Raw genomic sequence first — 10,420 nt, 5'->3', positions numbered from 1 at the left:
CACTGACCAGGAATAGTCACATGGCCCCTACCTACAGGCAAGGCATCCTGGAAATGCAGGAAAGCAAATGGGATGTTTGCTCTCTTCCACAGACAGATTGCTAAGGATGTGTACACAACTAAATTTGTTGGGTGAGTAGTGGGTGAAGGTCTGCTGGGAAATCTATCTTTTCAAGAATAAGAAAGCAATTACACCTTAGATTTGAATTCTTTCATGGATGCAGTCCTTTTATGAGATACAAGAATAGGAGAACAAAAGACTTAGGTGAAGAAGAAAATTTTTGTACACGTCTTTGACATAGTGCTTGTCTGGAATTTCTTATCCCTGTTACAGTCTAGCCTAACTTCCCCATTAGCCATTCCTCAAATGTAAGATTCTAAGTATAATTTCGTTTAAATATCTATTTTTAAGGCTATGTGATAGATTTTGTTTTAACAGGGGGAGGTCTAAAGAGTAAATCATAAAAGCCATACAGTTGTCCTCAAACTGATGGCATGTTAAAGTGAACATGGTTTGCTAGTTCTCTGGAAATCAGGACAAAACCAGCACTATATCTAATTCAGCACAAAATGATTTTCTCCTCAGATTGAGTAGGCATATGGCTTTCCATTACAATTCAACAACCATGTCGAATCTTGAGATCTAATTGTAGCTCACACTCCCTCTTTTGAAATGGTTGACTTGGGCAAGCAACCAACAACAGAAGCATCAGGCAGGTGTTCCTGAATCGTCTGCTGGTTTCCATTTGGTTATTCTTGCAGACCCTTTGGCAAGGCTGTCTGCTGATAAACTCAAACCTGTTCATTGTTTGGGATTCATGGATCAGGAAATGAATACCTTAAAGTGAATGGTTTCATGTGCAGCTGACACCCAAGGATTTCTATTTACCTGTGAGACTGTGTGGGGCACCATTCGATTATAAAACATATGCTGAAACAGCAGGGTTTGAACTAAATACAAACAAAAATGTACCATTTGGCTTGGGCATATTGATAAACAAGAGCAAACTATGTTCCCAGATGATATTTAGGTTACAAATGGACCGATTAAAATTCTGAGGGGTGTCTTTGGGAGTCAAAATGGCCCAAAGTTATACTGATAGGAGGTAAATTAGCATGAAAGTGTGTGATGTGAGGGCATACTTGAAAGCTATTTTTTTTTTTCATTGAAATCAAATCCTTCATATCTATCTGATCTGCATTAGTGTCCAGGCTTGGGTCAAAATAACTCGAGTAAAACTTGTTTTGTCAGTTTGAAAATAGCTTCCAATAAAATATTTAGGGGTTCCATTGGAAGAAGAATGTTCAGTCTGTTCTCAGTCTTAAATTAGCTTAAATTGTTTCATGGGTGAAGCTTTGTCAGAGTCTGTGGGAAACAGTGTATACTAAAACCCCGTGCTGTTACTCAGGAGGTGGAAGGGTCGCCCTCTCTTCCTGATAGATTGGCTTCCGGTGCAGTGACTCTCCATCTTCTTTGCACTTTGCAACCATCTGGGGAGCTTTATAAAGTTCCGATGCCTAAGTCCCACCACCCATCCTGGGCTTACTTGGTCTGAGGTGTGGGATAAGCAACTGGGATTTTGAAAGCCACCCAGACGATTCCTACACACAACTGCAGTTGAGAACCTCAGTTCAATCTCTTGCCATGGGAAACTCCCTCTTAGGGATAATAAAAGATCCTTAAGCAATATGTGTTACCAAGGGAAGAAGTACCTGATGGGTTCATGATCTAAAAAAATACTGCTTTATGAATGTGAAGAATTCAGTTATGACCCCAAAAAAGTAAAAAGTACATGGAAAAGAAAGACCCCAGTTCTGAAATCAGTTTTGATCAATTTTATCTTTAGGATTTAGTCATTCTGATGAGGCAGTCTCTCATAGTTGTTTTTATTCAAGATTTATTTATTTATTTTTAGAAACAGAGAGAGCATGAGCAGGGGGAAGAGCAGAGGGAGAAAGAAAAAATCTTCAAGTAGACTATGCTGAGCACAGAGCCTGATGCGGGGCTTGATCCCAGGACCCTGAGATCATGACTTGAGCCGAAACTAAGAGTCAATTGCTTAACCAACTGAGCTACACAGGCACCCTGGTTCTCATAAGTTTTTTAAGTAGTTCTATGCTGTGTACCTTGGAAAGGGTGAAAAATAAGTCATGTCACCTTTATTTACTTGTCAGCTTCATCACCTTAAAAATATGGTTAATATTTAAGAATATCATGAAATTGCCTTCTGGGTACAAATTTCTGTGATTCAAAGGTAAACTTTGATTACCTCTTTATTTGGAGTCCCTCCTTGTTTATTTTAACCAAAGTACAGCTCTTGCAAAAATTACTCATTTAGCCCTTTAATACAAAGTCCTATTTGGGCCTAGGAAATTGTGAAGTTCAACTATGTTGTAGAGTAGAGTGTAGTTGGTCTGTGAGGTACTGTCTGGGCCTCTACACTGAGAAAGACACACATGGAAGCAAACACCTCTTCTCACAAATGATACTTCAGAATGGCCTCAGCCAGAATGTATTGGCGTAGGAATTGCATAGGCCCAGTGAGGCAGAAAGTGTCTTTCAGATCACTGAAAAGATAGTTATATCATTCAGATAACTGATTACCAAATAAGTTCAGTGGAAGAAAAAATCACAACAACAAAAACTAAATGTCAAAAACAATTTTATCTCCATACAGTATTGGGGATTTTTATTATAAAGCTGGAATTATCTAAAGAAAAGTCAGAGAAAATAGTGAAAATGCATGTGCCATGAAAGTTACAGAAAAGTGAACATTTGAAACTTGCTTTCAGTTCATTAATTTCTGTTGGAAGACCCTCTTGGTGACATATTTTATTAACATAATTTTTTCCAAGTTTCAATATTTTTCCAAGCACTCTTACAAGAGGCCCTCACTAAATCTTTTTTTTTTTTTTTTTTAAGAAAAAGTGATTTGCCATTGGATAGGTAAGAAATTGATTGTTTAGCAGAGATTTTAACTCATCCAGGTTCTTCTCACAGTCTACCATTTTTTCCCGTCAGTCAAGTACTGATTAATACAGCCTAATCCATGGAAAGTACTTGGTATCTTTTTGAATGGTTTACATGTTGAATATGTGATATTACCTATCCTGAAAGATTTTATTCCTTTAGACAAAACCATCTTCTTTGGCATCTTTCATAGCCTGAGACAAACAAGAGTGCAAAACTCAATGGCATGTAAATATCATAGTTGGTCAATCTATTTCAATCAAGTACTCCATAAAGAAAGTCCAGAGTTATCTGGAGCCAAATGATGCTTGTTTCAATCTCTGATACCTTCCTTCTCACTGCCCCCTAGCTCCCCAACCCTCATTTTTCAGTGTCAGAGTTGCTTTAGAGCTAACCTGAGAATGAATCTCTGAAGTGAAATGTAGAGAAGGCAACATTTAGCCCAGGCATTTTGAGAATTGAGAGGGTGTTGGGTTAGTGGGAAAGTTCTAATTTCGGTTTTAATAATGGCATTCCCAAGCAATTAGCTGAACACACAGGAGGAAATTAAGGAGGAGGTGGAGAAAGAACAGCAATTTATGAACAGCAGCATAACAGGCAGCTAAATGGGACTCAATTTCATTCAACCAGAGGTAAGGCACCCAGGAGATTTAGGCTAAAATGTTACCTTTCTTTGGCTAGTAAGGATGGCTGCATAATCTCATGCAGATCTCATAAGGACTTTCCTTTTGTTAGACTGTGATTGAACATCGAGAGCAGTGCATGCTTACTGTTCTGTGGCATCGGTGTTCTTCTTAATAGACTACGGTGCCTGTTTTTTGTTTGTTTTTGCCAGCAAACTTCGATGGAATTATTTGTATATATATATATTTTTAGAATATTTGACAGAAATTTATTGCAGGAGCAGGACAGACAGCAGTTTCCTGTTTCTATGCACCGTTAGTGAAATTTGCCCCCACTGAAAGAATTTAACAATATATCAATGCAATTAGGGCTCTAAATGTGTACAGAGAAACCACTGAAAAGCTCTCAAGGTATTGAGTATTGGAGCAAACCGCTGAAAGAGAATTGTATTTTGAGACACATTTGAGGAAGGAAAAGTTGAAAAGAAAAGAATCTATCTTCATAAGTTCATTTCTTCATGATCGCATGTTGGAAGCATTGGAATATTTGGAGGTATGGATTGAAGTTTAGAGTATATACTTGACAAGAAGGATTATTATTTCCCCGTCCAATCCTGAAAGGATTGAAAAGGATATTGCCTTACAAATCTATCTCTCTAATTTTGGAATTGATTTTTCAGTTGTACTTTTAGAAAATCAGACCTTTAGTATGATAATTAGCTAGTTTACTTAACTGAGAAGCAAATATCTCTGTGATCACTCAGGCTGACAGAGAGAAAGAGAGCTGGAGAGCTAATCCATATTCTAATGACTGCAGATGGCAACACCATCATATATCTCATCTGTTCCTAGGTGGAAGTTTTCTTATTAATACCCAAACTTATGTCCATTTTAGATTGGTGGGATGTTTTTGTTTTGTTTTGCTTTATGTCACCACTCATTTCCCACTGGGGTTGGTAATTTAAAAACTCTCCAGAGTAGATCATAGTTAATCTAAGTTTGTTCTTCCCTCCAGAGCTTTATAATCATAAAAGTTACTACATTTAGGGCTATATACACTGCCTTGTGTGTTATCCATTTCCAAAATAACACCGCTGGATGTTTTCTTTTTCTTAGCCAGAAACATGACACAATGCATAGAAGGAAATTTAGAAGATTACATGGATTGGTGAGTAACAGTTAAAAAAAGAAAAACACCAAAAACATAGTATACAGAGAAAATGGTCATTTTGGCAGTTTTGGCAAGTAGTTGTAAGGTCAACGACAATAGTGGTGATGACAGCCAAGGTTGCCAAGTTCTTCTTTTGGCTTGGGAACAAATTGTTTATAGCTGTTCACTGCTGATAGCCACCTTGGACTAAAAAAGACTATTGAAAATTTGGGCAATTGAAGCCTAGCTCGTTAACTCATAAAAAAATCAGCTTACCTGAATGATGTTACTGACACATTTGCTGTTGGTTTTAAGCTTCTGAAATGGTGATCTATTTACTTGGACTTAATGCATTAATTGAACAATGTTGGGTTCTGTTGTTCTACTTTTTAAGGCAACTAATGTAGCACAATGTAGAAAGAAGAGTATTAAGATGATGAATATTTGTCCTTTAAAAAAGATACGCAAAGGAGAAAAGTCACATTTACTCTAAAAAAATGTATTATACTTTTAAAAATCTAATATCCCCGTTAATATTTTCATTATTTTTTAAACTCCATTTATTTGACTCATAAAAATGTGATACAAACTTATAAGCATACAAGTGAGTTCAAATTCAGTGGATTTCCCACAGAAGTCAATACCTCTTTCAGTCAATATAATTTTGAGTAATTGGGTCCCTGATTAAAAGGCTAGTAGTGAGTGACAGTCTCCTCTAGTGTTTCTCTTTATTCAGAAATATTCTACTCTCTCCTTCATTGTCATGAACCATAAAAAGAGGTCTTCTTGGTACTTTTTGGGAAAGAAGGGGCCAGTCCCATTTTCTTCCATAAACCCAAGACCAAACACCCTGAAAAGTATGAATGGCATGGTGTTTACATATCTGAATTGTGGAGAAGACAATCCAGAGCCTATGACTGAGTCGATTGTTTCTATTTTTAAAGAAAGATTTGTGTTAAAGATCATGAATTGCACTCCAAAAGACACCCAGAAGTGGATCCATCATAGTGCATTTTCATGGGATCATTTGAACATCCCTGTGTACTCTTAGGATCTCCCAATTTGGTGTAGGCAGGGACTTACTTGGTTGAGAGAGTATTAGTCATTCAGCTAGGCTGCATAACTAATTTTAGGTATTCTTCTGCTGGACTTAAAGAGGAGAAAAAGTAGTATAACACAATTGAGTTGACTTTTTTTCTTTTGTCAATATGTCTGAGTAGATTCTTTAAAAAAAGATAAATCAAATCAAAGTTATTAAACTAAAGTGAGATAATTATTTTCAGCATAAATTTATAACCAGTGTCAAAGACATTCATTGAACAAGCTGTTTTGTTACAAGGAGGTCCAGAGAATATGAAATATAGAAATTGTCTGTTTTGAATGTTACCAGAAATTTAATCTAATTATATAAAGTAATCTTTGAGATGCATGAAAATGGTTTGTTTTTCGCTAGCCAAATGCATTAGCCTACTGTCATTTTTCTCTTTGCCGAATTTTTCAGTGGACTAATATTTGCACATTGTGACTATTTTGAGTCCTTATCTAAATGGCAGTACTATTTAGGTAAATAACAAACTTAGGGCAGAGATTTTTCTACCCATTTTCCTGGAGAAATATGGTAAGATTAGTTTGAAGGTAATATGATTATATTGCGGTAGTTCAATTTCTTTTCCTCAATGCTGAATTTCTCAGTAATGTAACTTTGTTCTGTCATGACAGGCAAGAGATTCCAGAAGATAGCAGCCCCCTTCATTCTAAAGACAACAGCCAAAAAAGACCTCAAACTAACAAACAACACAAACAGGAAAAAAGGATCCAGCAGTTTTCTTTAAAACTGACATTTTGGGCTAGATCTCTTAGTCCATATAGAATAGAGTGGAGAAGAGAAAACTAATACTTCTCTCTTTGTATATAATATAAAAATTATTTTAGAGTATTTTTATATTGAATATTTTTAGGAATCTTTGGAACATATCAGTAGCATGACACTAAGGTATATTAAATAATTCAGTTCATTAGTTGTATACTGTAAATTAGGCAAGTATTATGAAGTTAAATTTACAGGTAAGGGAACTGAGGTAGAGAGTGAGGAACTTCCTGGCCCAAGGCTGCAGGGACTATACACAGCAAACCAGGGCTAGAATCCATGTCTTTTGGCTCCAAGTAATTTTTTTTTCAAGGAATTAAAGCTTCCTCAAATCAATAAACTGGTTTTAATGGACCATTAGCAAAGTGAGAACAATCATAGAATTTCCTTCAAGAATCTCTGTGATGGTAAGAGGCTGAAATCAAATGGGTTGACCATTAAGATGTTCCAGGGGAAACTCTTTGTGATATTGATTTTCAATTCTCAACCTTTTTCTTAGTGACATTTGGTTATAAGATTTATGTGCTTAAAGAGCACAAGATGCAGCTACTCTCTGAGGAGAAGAGCTTTTGAAGACCCCATACAGCTTAAATCTCATCATCAAAGCCAAGGTTCCCCAGCTTCAGCACGCTTAGGGCTTACCCCAGGGCCTTTTCAAAAGGCAGAATCTGATTCTGGGGCAGGACCCAGAAATCTGCATATTAAACAGGCTCTCAAAGTAAAACTGATGCAGGTGATTCAGGGACCTCATTTTGTGAAAACTGATGTATATATAGAGAGAGCTTGAATTAGTAATTGTGTAAGTGAATAATTACTGCTAATTATGTAAGTGAGATAATATAGTAAATGAGGGAGGTACATTATTAGGCATGATTTAAGATAAATAACACTGTTTTGTTTATCCACAAAATAGTTTCTGTTAGAGCAAAGAGTCATTCCCCCACATGCCTGGACCAGGTAGCCTCATTGCTAACCTAAAAGGACAGCTTTTAGATGAAACTTGTAGCTAAATTTGTATGGCCCATCTAGGCCTTGGCTTCTCTGCTTTGCCTTCCAACATAGGGGCCAATTAGTGAAGATGGTTTCAGTACTTTTTTCAGAGACAAATCCCTTCCCACTAGGGAATTATATAAGCCCACCAACATACTTTGCATAACATGGAAAATCCATTCTAGGAGGGGCTAAGCGTTCTGACTATGAACTAGATGAAAACAAGGCCATTAATCTTTTGTAGATGAATGAAAGGTTGGTCCATTTGGGTAGGGTCTTGGGCCCATTAGAATCAAACTTTCAAAAAGTGATCACACAAAGAAGGCATTTCTGTCTGTGTGTCTTAACTGTGATGGTAATGCTGAATTCTTATGCTTTCTTTCACAGTGCATCCAGATAATGTAATATGTATTTATTCCAGGCTGTTATAAAAACAACACAAAACTAAGAAATCTAGCTACATAAAAGGAGAAGCAAAATGTAATATTTTATTCTGAATTTTCATAGCGGTATCTTATAAAATCTTTGTGTTATAGGGAGCTTTTAATCTATCACCCAACTCTTAAGTTCCCCATTGAAAATACATTTTTATTGAATTGTATTTAAATTATTTAGCCATTTTCATAGGCATAAGGTAATCAGATACATAATGTATCACACGGCTCTCCAAATGTCCCTGATGGATGCTGTCTTTCTGCTAATTAAATGTACACCACAGTTAGGAGGAGAGAAGGGTTTGAGTTTCTCTTTCCTTTTTTTCCCTTCTTTTTTTTTTTTTTTATTATGCTCAGTTCCTTTTCTTTAAAAGGGAAATTAAAGGTCAGCTGTTAATTAGCTACTTTTGAAAAGTATCCATTAATATTACATAAATTACTGCCTACAAATCCAATTAAATTCTTAGGTCATATTGAAACTAAATAGATGATTTAATTTTCAGGGCACATTATGAAATGAGGTCTATAGGAGAAATCGATATAGACACAACAAAGGACTGAGGTGTGTGTGTGTGAGTGTGTGTGTGTGTGTGTGTGAATATATGTATACATGTTTTCTATATATATTTTCAAGCAATAAATTCTGTGATGTAATGGAAATTACTGAATGCTCAGTTAACCCTCTGAATTGCTTTTGAGACCAACAGCGAAAATTTACCCTGTAGTACCTCAATGGTATAAAATAAATAAGTAAATAAGTAGAGGATATGGGGAAAATAAACACATAGAAATTTATAAATATTTACATTGGAGTGTAAGAAATGAGGTCTTCTGAATATTTGTTCACCAATCCATTAATTTAGGTCTTCAGAAAATAATTAGTATGTGTGATATTAATAATCAAATTCTATCCATGTAGTAGAAAAACTGGGTATTTAAAGAAAAAACAATAAAGACATTATCCCCTAATTTATCTTTAACTCAGTAATTTTCAATATTTATCTTGCTTTGTGGCTCCCATGGTATTATGGCCTTAGAGGGTATGTTAGTTTTCTGGGGTTTCCCTAACCAAATACTATAGACTGAATGGCTTAAATATAAGAATTTATATTCTTACTCTTCTGGAGGCTAGAAGTCCAAGATCAAGGTACCCATAGCTTTGTGTCTTCTAAGACCTCTTTTCACGGCTTATAGATGACACTCTCTTGCTATTTTTTATTGTTTTTTCTATTCTGCATCCCTTGGGTATCCCTGTGTATCTTAATCTCCTCTTCTTATAAGGAGATCAGTCAAATCAGATTAGGAACCACTCTAAAGATTTCATTTTAACTTAATCACTTCTTTAAAGATCCTATCTTCAAATATGGTCATATTCTAAATATCAGAGAATTAGGGCTTCAACATATGAATTTGGGTGGGGTACCCAAGTCAACTAGGAGGAGAGATGTTCAATTTGCTATTTTCTTTTCTGAATTCTGCTTTTGTTGTCATATTTAAGAGATTTTTACCCAACCCAAGGTATGAATATTTCTCCTATGTTGTCTTCTTAAAGTTCTATAATTTTTAGCTACGTCTTTAACATATTTAGTCTATAATCTCTTTTGAGTTAATTCTGGTATATGATATGAGGTAAGGATCTAAGTTAATTTTTTCATGTGTAAATATCCAGTGTCTCAGCACACAATATATTTTGATTTTTTTTTATTTATTTATGATAGTCACAGAGAGAGAGAGAGAGAGAGAGAGGCAGAGACATAGGCAGAGGGAGAAACAGGCTCCATGCACCGGGAGCCCGACGTGGGATTCGATCCCGGGTCTCCAGGATCGCGCCCTGGGCCAAAGGCAGGCGCCAAACCGCTGCGCCACCCAGGGATCCCCCACACAATATATTTTGAAAAGATCATACCTTGCTCATGTAATTACTTTGGCACCTTCATCAAAATCAATTGACCATAAATAGGAGTTATTTTTAGATTCTTTGTTCTTTTCCATTGATCTGTTTCTGTCATGCCAATAACACATTGTCTTGATTACTGTAGCTTTATAATATATTTTAAAATCAGAAAGTATTAGTCCTCCAAATTTGTTCTTCAAAATTGTTTTGGCCATTTGGATCTTTTACATTTCCCTATAATAGATTGAGTCGCCAATTTTTGCAGAAAAACATGCTGAGATTGATAGGGATTCCACTGAACCTGGTTGATTTGTGTGGGATGAACTGCCATTCCTAATGCTATTGTCTTCCAATCCATGAGCATAGAATACCATGCCATTTATTTAGATCTTCTTTAATTTCTGTCAGCAGTATTTTATAGGTTTCAGTGTATAAATCTTGCCCTTTGTTTCATAAATTTAATCATAAGTACTTAATTTTGGAGTGCTATTT

The sequence above is a fragment of the Vulpes vulpes genome, chromosome 13 (assembly GCF_048418805.1).
Source record: "Vulpes vulpes isolate BD-2025 chromosome 13, VulVul3, whole genome shotgun sequence".
Classification (NCBI taxonomy): domain Eukaryota; kingdom Metazoa; phylum Chordata; class Mammalia; order Carnivora; family Canidae; genus Vulpes; species Vulpes vulpes.
This window is presented reverse-complemented; position numbering follows the sequence as displayed.